The 12,735-nt window shown below is 44.6% G+C and overlaps 1 protein-coding gene across 7 annotated transcripts in view; it reads right to left on the bottom strand.

Moving 5' to 3' along the window:
* Positions 1 to 12,735, bottom strand: part of LOC121671299 (LIM domain containing preferred translocation partner in lipoma) — a 333,806-nt gene that overhangs the window by 223,357 nt on the left and 97,714 nt on the right. The window lies entirely within an intron of this gene.

Raw genomic sequence — 12,735 nt, forward strand, 5'->3', positions numbered from 1 at the left:
AAATCAATTATTCTGTGACTCAAAAACCCCATACTGCCAGCTCTGACTTCATCTGCACTCAGAAGGGTTTCACGGAATCACAAATCTGCTGAGTTGGGAAGCACCCGCAGGGATCATCGAGTCCAGCTCCTGGTGCTGCACAGCACCATCCCCAAGAGCCACACCAAGTGCCTGAGAGCATTGTCTAAACTCTTTTTGAGCTCTGCTAGTCTTGGGGCTGTGACTACTTTCCTGAGGAGCCTGTTCCAGTGCCCAACCACCCTCTGGGGGAAGAACCCTTTCCTAATAACCAACGTAAACCTCCCCTGACACAACTTCAGCCCATTGCCTGGGGTCCTGTCACTGTGGGGTCACCACAGAGAAGGGAGCAGTGCCTGCCCCTCCTCTTCTCCTCATGAGGAAGCTGTAACTGAGGCCTCCCCTCAGTCTTCTCCAGGCTGAACAGACCCTGTGCCCTCAGCTGCTCCTCATTCAGCTTCCCCTCAAGGTCCTTCACCATTCATTGCCCTCCTTTGGATGCTCTCTAATAGTTTCATGTCTTTCTTACACTGCGGTGCCCAAAACTGTCCACAATATTCAAGGTGAGGCCACCCCAGTGCAGAGCAGAGGGGACAATCCCTCCCTTGTCCAGCTGGCGATGCTGTGGCTGAGGCACCCCAGGACAGGATTGTTCCTCCTGGCTGCCAGGGCACTGCTGACTCACATTCAACTTGCCATCAAGCAGGACCCTCAGGTCCCTTTCCACAGCACTGCTCTCCAGCCTCTCATTCCCCAGTCTGTCTGTACATCCAGGATTGCCCCATTCCAGGTGCAGAATCCAGCATTTTTTCTTGTTGAACTTCGTATGGCTGGTGACAGCCCAGTCCTCTAATTTATCAAGGTCTCTGTGCAGGACCTCCTTGCCTTCGAGGGACTCAACAGCTCCTCCCAGTTTGCAGCAATATATTGTATTCCACTTAAGATATGCCAGCAATATCACCTACTGGCAATGCAGCATTATATTCCTTATTCTCTAGTTGCAGTGGTTTGCAAATGAACAGAGCTTGTGCCCATTCTTTTAAGTAAATAACCAATACTTGGAAAATAACTTTTTTTCCTAGCTGCATCCACAGTTCATTTATTTTTCAGAAGATCCATACCAGTTTGGGATGCGACTTTCGTTGTACACATTTAAGTCACTACAAGTTCTACAGTATTACTGAGACACAGAAGGAAGACAGCAAGTCTGTAGCGGAGACTGCAAAGATGTGACGGTAAAGAAAAGTCTCTCTGGTACAAAGCTGCCTGACAAAAGTTAATGTCATCATGAAAATAGTTCATCAGATACCAACCCAATGTCACAATCATTCTTACTTCAAAACCCTGCTTCCGGGACAATTTTGGTATCAACCAAGAACCCACCCTTAGGTTTCACTCTTAGCTCATTTTACTTCTATCAGCTTCAGTAGTGAAAAAGATAGAAGGGCAAACTAAACATAAAACTTCTTTTTTTTCCCAATATAATTGCATTAGGAGTTTTGGGATTAGATGCTGGCTATTTGAATTTGGCTGCTGCTGCAAAACACATGCATAAAAGCTGATGAATGAGATCTCCCTTTTACAGCCATGTCACATCCTGGTGTCAGATGACAAACTAGGCTTTAAAATCCCAATAAATTGAACTTGACTTGTCCATGTGAACTGAAACAAAGAGATGGTACTGGCTCCCTGGAGATAGATAGATCTATCTAATCTAATACAACTCTAATGACTGCATTGCAATTTCACCAGAGAGCAAGCTGATTCTTGGCTTGTGTGGCATGAGACAATCCTCAGCTACTCCAAACATAATCATATTGGATAAAACATCAATCCAAGGCCTCAGCTACTTGTGGCCACAACAAACCCCAAGGCAATTGCAATAGAGGAGGTAGACCTGCAGGCTTACTCAAATATAGTTTATGCCTGAACCTAAGGACCTGAGCCAGGAGGTAGCCCTGAGCCAGCCAAATTTCTTCCAATTGTTATAGCCTCTTTCCCTGATAACTTGACCTAAAAGTTTGTGAGGATGTTGCTGCACCACAAAGAAAAGTTTGAGAGGGATGTTTCAGAAATTTCTATATAAAATAAGAGAGGACACATATTAATACAGACAGCAAAACCAGGAATGATGCAGGAAGGTTATTTCGGGAGTCTCAGGTCATGAGCTCCCTTACACAAATACTGTTTTCCTGCACACAATTTATTTTCAAGACCTCTCTGCCAAAAAAAGCTGCCTTTATTCCTTCTGTGCCCATATTCTATGTCTTGCCTATAGCACAGCTCAGTACTTGGCTTCCTGCTTCAGCAAGGGACTGCCAAGCAACACAGAGCTTATCCATCAAATAAAATTATTAAGGGACTGGACTTCTCAACTGATGGAGATGTACTGAAATCAGGCATATCAAGAGTCTCACTTAAGCAAAAAGAAAACAGGACAACAAGACATGGCAAGGTTAAGGCTGTTGGAACAAACTCAGGTATTTTGGATGCTGATGCAGGCAGTAAATGAGGAGGAACTGTGCAGAACTAACATTCAGCTCAGCTGTGAGATATCAACAAGACCCCAGTGGGACCAAATGGGACTGTGGCAGCATATTGACACACAGGTAATTGTATTAGCTTTGCAGAGCGCTGTGTGTGTGGCTCGGCCTGGGGAGAAACAGCAGGGATCTGAGCTCAGTGGGAAGCTGATGGAGTGAATAAGGAAACAGTGCTGAGCTTGAGGTCCTCCCCAGCAAAGCTGGCATGGGTGTAGGTGGGTTTTGTATTTACAATGGGGTTCCCTGCACTTCACTCCTCTTCTAAAACAGCTGTGGTTGCAGGAGAGTCGGATGCTGCCCTCCCTTGAAGAAAATATATCTGCTACTGGCTATCGAACCCCAAGCCATCAAGAGGATTTCTGTGAATGGAAAAGGAGCTGCAGCCCAGAACACAGGCACAGCACAGGCCCCATTCAGGAAGGAAGCGTGTGGGGGTCTATGACCACTATAACCTTCTTTTGACACCTCATGGAGCTGGCAGTAGAATCCAGACTTTGATCCTGTAGCCCCTAAAAATCAAGCAATTAAATCAATTAATGGGCAGGAACTGTGTCCAGGACCAAAATCTTTAGTTCCTCATTCTCTTCCTCCCATCTGATCCACTTTTCCTCCCTCAGATCCCAAGCCATTCTGGAAGTCACAGCTTCAAGTATGACAAATCCCTGGATGACTTTTCCTTCCTGAGTACTGCACCAACCTGTGTCTTGGTTTTGGTAGCTCAGCCCATAGCACTTTGCAAATAATCAGGGGAAATAGTCTTTTTCCTATGGAAAATCCTTTACCTTAAAACCCAGAAGAGTAATTGCTACCAGATGACTGGAAATTGATGCTGCAGAGAGATTGCTAACGGAAGCAAGATATTTGAGTGTATGAAAACTGTAAGAAAGGAAGTACATAAACTCCTTTGAATAAACAGTCAGGAAAAAGACTACTTTTCTCTGAGTTTCACGACAACAGATGACTTGATATCATCAACACATGAGCACCCCAATGTCTTCTTGTCTCCCTTTTGCAACACAAAGCAAAAATAACGATTTAAATTGCATCCTCCTTAAAAAAGCTGAAAACCTGCAGTACTGTCAGGAAAGACAGAGGATCTCTGCAGGCTACCAAGTCCTGATTTTAGCAGGAGACTGAACTACCACCAATGCTAGGTAAGGCTTGCTGTGGCTTTGTCCTGGAAAACCTCCAAAATGAAGAATCCCTTGCTACCTGGTGACTTGCACCAGTCTTACACTACTTTCCCAATGAAAATACTTTTCCAACTCTCCAGCTGAATCTCCCATCCATTATGCATGTTCACAACACTTTGTTTTGCCATCTGGACAGAAGCATTTGGCTCTGACATGTTCAGAAGGCCCCTGGCAGTAGTCACAAGCTGCCACTGGATCACTCCTTTGCCTCCTTTCCATCAGAGACAGAAGCCAAAGCTGTCTCAGCCTCATCTTGTAGGCCATGGGCTCTCAGCCCCTGACTGACCCTCCTCTGGACTCCCTCCACCTTTTCAATGTCCCATTTCAGCTGGTGGACTCAAGACTGGACAACAGCCTCAGCACTAAGGAGGAAAGATGAGCAGTAACATCTCAGTCTACAGTCCAGGCATCTCCTGAAGCAGCCCCATATCCAGCTTGCTTTATTGACAATCACAGCACACACTGGACTCATATTTAACTGGGTGTTCAGTGTCTGCTCCATGCCATTTTGTCAAGAAATAAAGAATAATAAAAGGCACATTTTGAGATGGTGACTAAGCTGGAGGAGCTCCACAATGCCTCAGCTACATGGATAGGAGGGGAGGTCACAAGGTGGTGTTAGCTACCCCTATGCTATTTGCAATAAACATGACATACAGCTCATTAAGAAGACACCTGTTCAAAGAGGGGGGGGGTTCCTGGAAGCACAGGAAAACAGATGAAGAAGAATATGAAAAGCAAAGGCAAAGCTGATCATGACCCTCTGGAGTCATGAAGATAAAGCTCTGGTTTAGTATCCACATAGGGCATTAGTTCTGCTCTGAATAGAAACTTGTGACAGAAGACAAGTGCTTGAAATTTGATTTTCAATTCTACTTTGAAACTCATAAAAGCACCAAGCACCAGCCCAAGAAACTGCTGCTCTTCCCTTTTAACTCAGTGTCCGTTCATTCAAGAACAGTGATACACAAAGCTCTGGGAGATAATTCCCCAGCTGGTGCAAACCACAGTACCAGCAGTGAAGTTAACCCAGCCAGGCACCCACACTGGCCTTGCAAGTTTGCTAAACAAGTTCATCCTATTAAAAAGCTGACTCCAGTTGCTCCACCACTATCACATTGCTGTCTTCTGTTTTTGACCACCCAAATTAATCATTTGTTCCCCTTTCCAGAAATCAGTAGGAAGTTCTGTTGTGACAAAAGTGTTTTCATACTAGACTGGCCACATCAGTTCCCTAGATGTGAAACAGCTCAAATCTGACAGTCTCCAGGAAAACATTCCAATGCTCTTTTACCTTCACTGCACTTTCTCAGAAAAGACTGGCAGGGGGTGATGGAAGAGAAGAAATGAATCATGAGCAGAGGGTACTTTTAGAGGGAAGGAAGAACCAAACTTTTAATATATCCAGAGATATTTATATGCTGCTGCATTTTATCCACTGCTGGCAACCACTTGTTTTTGAGCTGCGCTATGGCAGGCAGCTGGGTCCTGCAGCTGGTAAGTGCACACACAGCTCCATTTATCAAATGCCCTTCAATAGTTGCTACCACTATCTCACAGGTCTGAGGCAAAGCATGTTCCCACACACAACCAAGCATCTGAAAGGCATTTCAGCATGCCTCTGCTGTGTAATGCACATATTTCAAAGTAACACAGCTGCCAACACCTTAATCATTCCTTGGGGACCTTCAACACATCAGCCCTTAAGTGCTTCATTACCTCCAGCGGCTCCTGCAGAGCTCACATCCCAGGTGAGCTGCACACAGCTCTCTGTCAGCTACAGAGAGCAGGATTTGAGCTGCTGGAGAGCAGGATCTGTGCAAATCAGGTCTAACAGCCTATCTTCCACCACTCTTTGTTTCTGCAAGTTTGGCCTCATTTGCTGCAAAGTATCTAGGACAAAAGGCAAGGCAGCATCAAGAAACCACATTTGAGACTAAAATCACTGCATGTTTCTTTTCATGAGATCCTGTGGGAGAGAAGATGCTTGCTCCTCTGCATGGACACTCTAATGGGCTATGGAGATCAGTCAAATAACCTTCACTGAGGAACCCGAGTTGTGTGTACCTCCCCAAAGCTTTCTTGTTTTTAAGTTAGAAACTGCTGCCTCAAGTCACAAAAAATAGTGTTTTGAAATTATATTGATATGTTCTTGGCACAGAAGAAAAATCAACTGCAAATGCAACCAATACAGAAACTTGAGCTGCCCGTTGTTTCTGCAGGGCTTAAAACACTAAGGGGAAAACCTAAGCAACAAATTTCATTGATCCATGGAAAGATGCCATCTGTTACGACTGGTACACAGATACCTATTTTGAAATTAGATTGGGCACATGAAAGCATAACCTATGCTCTAAAGCTTCTAGATTGCTCCATCAGTTCCTTGAGATGACACTGCTGGAGATATCATCCCAAGGAATCACTTCCAAGCCAAGTCCCTTTTTAAAACAAGCTACCCCACGGCCATTTTATGTGAAGCACCTCCGCTAGGGAACAGCTTCACCTGCTCTCTTCATGTCAGCCCCACTGTCCCTCCTCTGCAGCTCCCACACCATCCAGAGCCCTTCCAATTGAAGTTATGATCTAATGGCTCAAAATAAAGTAGGAAGGTTAATTAATCATGCAATGAATACAAACTTACACACATAACTATGCATGGACACATGCACATCCCTGAATTTTTGATTCCCCATCATTAGCTCAGGAAACTGGTAGAGGGAAAGAATAAGGAGAGAAACCAACAGTTGCTCACATGGATCAACACTTCCAGGCTCTCTCTTTTGCAGCTCATCTCACTCATACTTGTGGTTTCAACATGTGATTCACATTAGGCCCCTCTGCTCGCCATTTGATGGTTCTGCTAAACAGATGTGAATTTATTTAGTCACAAAGCCTGCTCTTTACACTGCCTCTTTGTAGAACAGATGGGGTTTTTTTCCCTGTTCAACAGCGTTCAGATAACGATCATACCCAGTGCACAGGTTTGCTTGGCAATTTCACAGGAAAAGGAACAACACATGAACATTCTCACAGGACATCTTTCCAGCAGCCTGGACACACCACAAGAGGCAATGGCCCTGATGGAAAATGCCGAACTGCAACACCAGGAACGCCCAGACAAGACCAAAATCCTCAGGGATCCCCAAGATCAGCCCCAAAGCTTCAGGCAAATGAGTGATGCACACTGCACCTGGCAGGGTCCAGAAAACACAACTCTGCCACACACCCACCACAAAGCTCTTCTGTGAAAGCTTGAGTGGAGAGTGAGCTGAACGAAGGGTAAGCTCCTGCAACATTCATGGGGACATGGAAACATGGCATCTCCTGGGACTCTTCAGCATGGTGAAATAGCCTGGAAAAGCTATCCGCTCCCTGTGTGGGCATTCTTCTTTCTGCACTGAGAGTGCCTTTGGCACTGGATGAAGCAGAACTGCACAAAGGCCCTCTCAGAGCAGAATAAGACTGCCCACATGAGAAGTACGCTCAGAACAGCTATTGCACTTTAAATTCACACCCTGGCTTTGTTTTGCAATGGTTTCCCTGTGCAGAAGGGCCCCGGGCTTCAGATTCAATTTCTCCTCATATCATCAATAGCTGAGCACTGCTCCCATCTGAGGGTAAGATGTGGCCTGTACAAGAGGCCAAAGTACAATCTTGGAGGAGAGGGATGAGCTTCCCTTTTACTTTGCACTATCCTGTATATGGATGCACCTCTATTGCTTCAGGAACTGAACACTGATGACTTCACCCTAGCAAATGGCCCTGCTATGTGGGCAAATCACCTCTGCTCTACCACAGAAACCAAGGATGTGTATACATGGCACACATGAATTCCATGCCCACGCTTATGCAAACATCTAATCCCTTTCCAAAAGCTGCAGTCCTGTCCCTCAGACACAGCTTTTCTCTCCATGCACTGCCCACCTGTTACAAAGATGACCTCAGTTTCTGCCAGAATATACTTAGGACTCAGCATTAAAAAAAGATAATTTTTATATATATACATATATATGTATACACACACATGCATTTTAAATGTGTTTATATTAAAATTTGGTTATCTGGAGAATGAAACTCCAAGTTTCAGAAGAAAAGTAAAAGTGGAATTCTCTGCCTGAAAGGCAACCGGGACACAGCCATTAACACCCTCCCTGGGGGCCCTAAAGCTGAACAAGAGCAGAAAAATGTGTGGCTTTCTTTTGGGGGGGTGTGCATACAATTAAGCAGTATTAAAAAGCCAGTAGGTATTAGGCAGCAAAATATTTTCAATAATAGAAGACTGGGACTGAAAAGGACAGCTGAGTCCTTGCAGGGCAACAAGCACTTCCAGCTACAAAGCACTTTATGTCTTCTGAGAGTTTTTCCTTTCTTTTTTTCTTGGCAAGCTCTGAGCCACCACGGTGTAATTTTCATTCCTATTAATGACTGTGCCATCCAAACACCCTGTGTATGGACCATACACCAGCACTTCATTCTTTTGTACATCTTAAGGAGAAGCGACAAAGCAAAACACTGTGAAAGAGACATCCATAAGCATAAAGCCAATTTATGTGTCCAATTCCCAGAGGCTGGTTGCTTAACCTTCAGTATGAGCCTTCAATAACTTAGAGCAGTCAAACAAAGTGCTTTCTTTCGTCCATGTGAGAGAAATGAAATTCCCTCCTGCTTTGTCCCACATGCTTTGCAGACCCGGTGGGGCTGGTGCTCCTGCTGGGACAGCACCAGTAACAAGACAGAATGTGGCATCAGGAACAGGGTTCCCCTAACATCCTTTCAGAAGTGTGGAAAACCTTCCCAGGCATCACTCTCCATCTGCATCCCACCTTCCCTGTCACCTCCACCAAGGCACTGGGAACAACATTTAGCCCCTCCTTTACAACATTTTGAGCTCGCAGACAAGGTGTGCCCTGTAAGAGCTGTCCCACCACAAAGGGCACAGAGCCAAAAGCGTCCCAAATTCTAAGTACAGATATAGCAATCTCAGTGGAGGGTTAAAACTGAGGGGGAGCAGAGCTGGCAAAGGCTCATGATGGATAGCAGCGAGCTGTTCAGAAGAAAATTAAGAAAACATTTTGAATCCCCTCCTAAAAGGGAACAAATAGGTCCAACACTTCAACAGAAGGGGATTTTTTGCATCTCTGAACGATAGCGCTTCGCTTTTATGGCCTGCGGCTGCTTGGGAAATTCAAAACTATTTCTCTGAAGAATTCACTTGGACAAGCTTTATGGCTTTGATCAGTTAACTATTTTTTAATGCTAATCCACCCCAGTGATATTTGTCTTCCTTTTCCCCATGTGCACAGAAGCGCAGACACAGACAAATACTACACAAAAGCAAACATTAGCCAGATGAACAGTCAGGAACAATGACATCCAAAGCCCATAACCAAACACCAACTCCATTCTGTTTTACTCCTTTCTATTCTAGCAGTTCAAGATCCTTTGGCCCAGTATGACCCGCTAATGGAAATTTAGGAATCAAATTTCAGAGCCCAGCAGGTATAATGCTCACACAGTGATTTGGCCACAACTACTCTCACTCAAAAAATTTAAATAATTTCCCTTAAAAGTTGGAATAAAACACATGGTTGAAAGGCCTTATTAGAAACATAACATGAAACCCAGCAAGTAGCCCAAGTGCTGCCCCATCCTCCACATTAACAAATAAAGGTGCAGAAGAAGTGATTTGCTCACGTTTACGAAGGAAAGATTAAAATGAGCCAAGAGCAGGACTGCAATTACCAGACACCCATCACCTCACTGGAATTGCTCCAGGCTCCCCCACAATCTCTGGTGTAGAACCTGAGCACCAGGCTAAGCAAAACTCCATTTACAACCTCAGCATACAAATTTGTCTTCTTGTTTAGGGCACCAAAGTCTAACTGTGCACCAGAACACGCTGGCTATCTAAGCCAGTATTCAATTATCTGTCGTATTAGTTGCACCATTGTGACATCCCATGACATATACAGAAAAAAATGACACTACGCCAAAAAACCCCCTGAGTTAAGGACAGTCCCTCCTCTGCAGCACCTTCGGTATTCAGGCTGCTATCTGAACTTTGTTCACTGTCTTTGAGTAACAGATTCAGGCAGTATTTCCTGTGGCAGAGAATTACACAGGCTGATTATTCTCTGTGGAAAAGTGAAGAAATCCTGGAAGCAATTTTCTGTCTCAATTGTTCCCAGAGAGCAGGAACAATCTCTTAGACCTCTTCCTATTTTGTCCTCAATGCCATCCAGGCTCAGTGGGCAGAATCCATCACAATGATGCCTCGGGTCTGGGTCCTGCACACACTCATCCAGGTGAAAGGTTACACAGGAGCAGCCCAACAGGCTTCAACCAGCATCAGCCTTGAACTTGGCCACAAAGATTTTAGAGCACAAAGGATGAGATAGGTGAGAAATTCAAAGTACCTGGGAAATGTTCAGTCCTAGGTAGGACCAGGCTCATCTCAACAGCATAACACAAATGAAGTGTTTCTGATGCACACTTTTTAACCTAACTCTTTCAAAATTCACTCTCAGGCACATGATGTGATTCTTGGGGTGTCCTGTGCAGGGCCAGGACTTAGGCCCAATGATCCTGATCCACCCTTCCAACTCAGCATATTCTATGATTCTATGATACTTAAAAAAAATCAAGGAAGATCAGCTGTACTCGAGAATTGCGCATCACAGGCAAAGCTCCTAAGAAAAAAAATCATTTTTCTCAAGCTAAAAATTTAATTATCACAGGGGGAAAAAAATTAAAAAGGACAGAAATTTTATGTGGGGATAAACCCTCACACTTCTACAACAAAAATCTAAGAGCTGATGGCTTTCTACCTGAAACCATTCCTGTGCAAAACCACTACAAGACTGACCCACAAAGAGGGGGAAAGAACTGAGTACCACATACCAACCTTCACCCCACTTTGCATATGCTGCAGCAGCAGCAGCAACTCCAAATATGAATTTTTCAACATTTTGGCAACAAGTACTATTCACCCAGGTACACGCCCACACTCAGAATTATTCAATCAGAACCTTATTTTCCACCCAAATCAATTTCAATATAAAATATTCAATTCAGTCTAATCAGTGGGGCTTAAACATCAGTCAAAATATTTTCTTGAATCGACTCCATCAGTGCCAGAGCAGGAGAACAACCTCTTTAAATAATCTGCCTCCAAAGGCAGGTACTGACTTTTCAGTTGTGTTATTTTTTAACAGAAGTAACAGTAAAAATATTGTTACTTTTCAGCCAACACTGCTGGGGAAGGATGGAAAGGGAGTGAAGGCCTGCTGCAGAATCGCACGGCCAATCTTAGTATCACTTCATTTTCAAATGAGGAATTTGGTAGTAAACAACCTTTTCCTTGTACACAAACATTTTTAATTTCATGCCCTGCTAATCATACATCTGTTAGAGCTCCTTTTCCATCCATTGCACTAACGATAATAAAAGAAAAATCATCGCACTAACAACGTGGTTTGTCTAAAATGAAAATTGAGTAATAATCAATGTTCCTCTGTGGGATGAGAAACGCAGCAGCACTGGCCCAATGGAGGTGACAAAGACATGGTTTGAAAAGTGATGCCTTCACACACACCTCACCAGCAGCCCTTGCTGCTGGCAGGCCCTCTGCACCCCAGTGTTTGTGTAAGAGCCCTTTTGGGACCGGTTCACACGACAGCTTCTCTCAGGCTTCCTGGTGGTCCACACCAGGCACCACCACCAGCAAAGTCTCTCCTGCTGTCGTCGACTCGCTCACCAGCACCTCCTTCCCCTGCTTTCTTTCCCTGTTTTTTCCTCGCCTCCTCTATCAGCAGGATATTAATGTGACAAATGCTAAGCACTGCCCTCATCTTCCCAGATCTCCTTCCAGCAGTGAGACCCAGTGGGCCTCAGCATGACTTCAGATGTGTGCAACGCCTTTACCTGGGCCTTCCACACACCAGAGCTGGCTGATGTGCTGCTCAAAAGTGCCCTTAAATATGTGACCACACCCCTGAAAAACAAGTTCTTATCATGTCTTCAGTAGCATTAGTGAAAGTGTTGAGGTTGTTATTTAATAGACAAGCCCAGATGAAATTCCAAGTTAATCAGGCCTCCAGAAACACCCACAATCAAGACCATCTGATTTGGTCTTAGAAATAAATTTTTTATGATAAGACACCAGAATGAGTTGCCCAGAGAAACTGTGGATGCACCATTACTGGGAGTGTTCAAAACCAGGTTGGACTGGGCTTGGAACAACTTGATCTAGTGGAAGGTGTCCCTGCCCATGGCAGGGGAATTCAAACTAAAGGGTCTTCAAAGTTCCCTTCCACCCTAAACCTTTCTAAGACTTTTTGATTCTAAGATTTACCATCTTGCACTGCCCACACTCCTCTTTTCTAGACTGCTGACACACAGCTTTTGCCTTTTTAGACTCCTCGTATTCCCATAGCTGTGCTGGGCCAACTCCAACTCAGAAATATTGCACTTGTAAGACCTACGCAATGGTAACTGAGAGTTTTAACAAGCAATAAGAATTCATCTGAAGCCTCAGGCAATGTGGCACAAAGACATTCTGGGCAGAGGTACGCGACTCTGCTACACCTGGGACTCCTCTCTGGCCTCCAATCCTCACATTAGTATGCTGAACCCTCTGCTCCTTCCAGAGGCTGTTTTCTAAAGCACGATTATCTACATAAGCTCTCCCTTGTCTTTGCCAGAAGTGCAGTTGTTTGACTAATCGGCTTTAAGGAGACTTGTGAGTTAACTAATATCAATTAATTACTCCCATTTTGCAGATAAGCAAACAAAAGAATAAAAAATCCTAAGTATTTTGGTCTAAATTAATGGAAGGGAAATCAGGGCCCAAACCCACTCCTTGACCTGGGTCCAGAGTATTCAAAGGCTTTCTTTGGGAGAGGACCTTTGCATCCCCAGCCCCCTGCCTCCTCCTCAAGTAGCAACACCAGCCCTGCCCTGCACAACCAGCCCTTCAGCTC

The sequence above is a fragment of the Corvus kubaryi genome, unplaced genomic scaffold (assembly GCF_017639235.1).
Source record: "Corvus kubaryi isolate FWS band 111438036 unplaced genomic scaffold, C.kubaryi_AGA036_p1.0 37397, whole genome shotgun sequence".
In the NCBI taxonomy this organism is placed as follows: domain Eukaryota; kingdom Metazoa; phylum Chordata; class Aves; order Passeriformes; family Corvidae; genus Corvus; species Corvus kubaryi.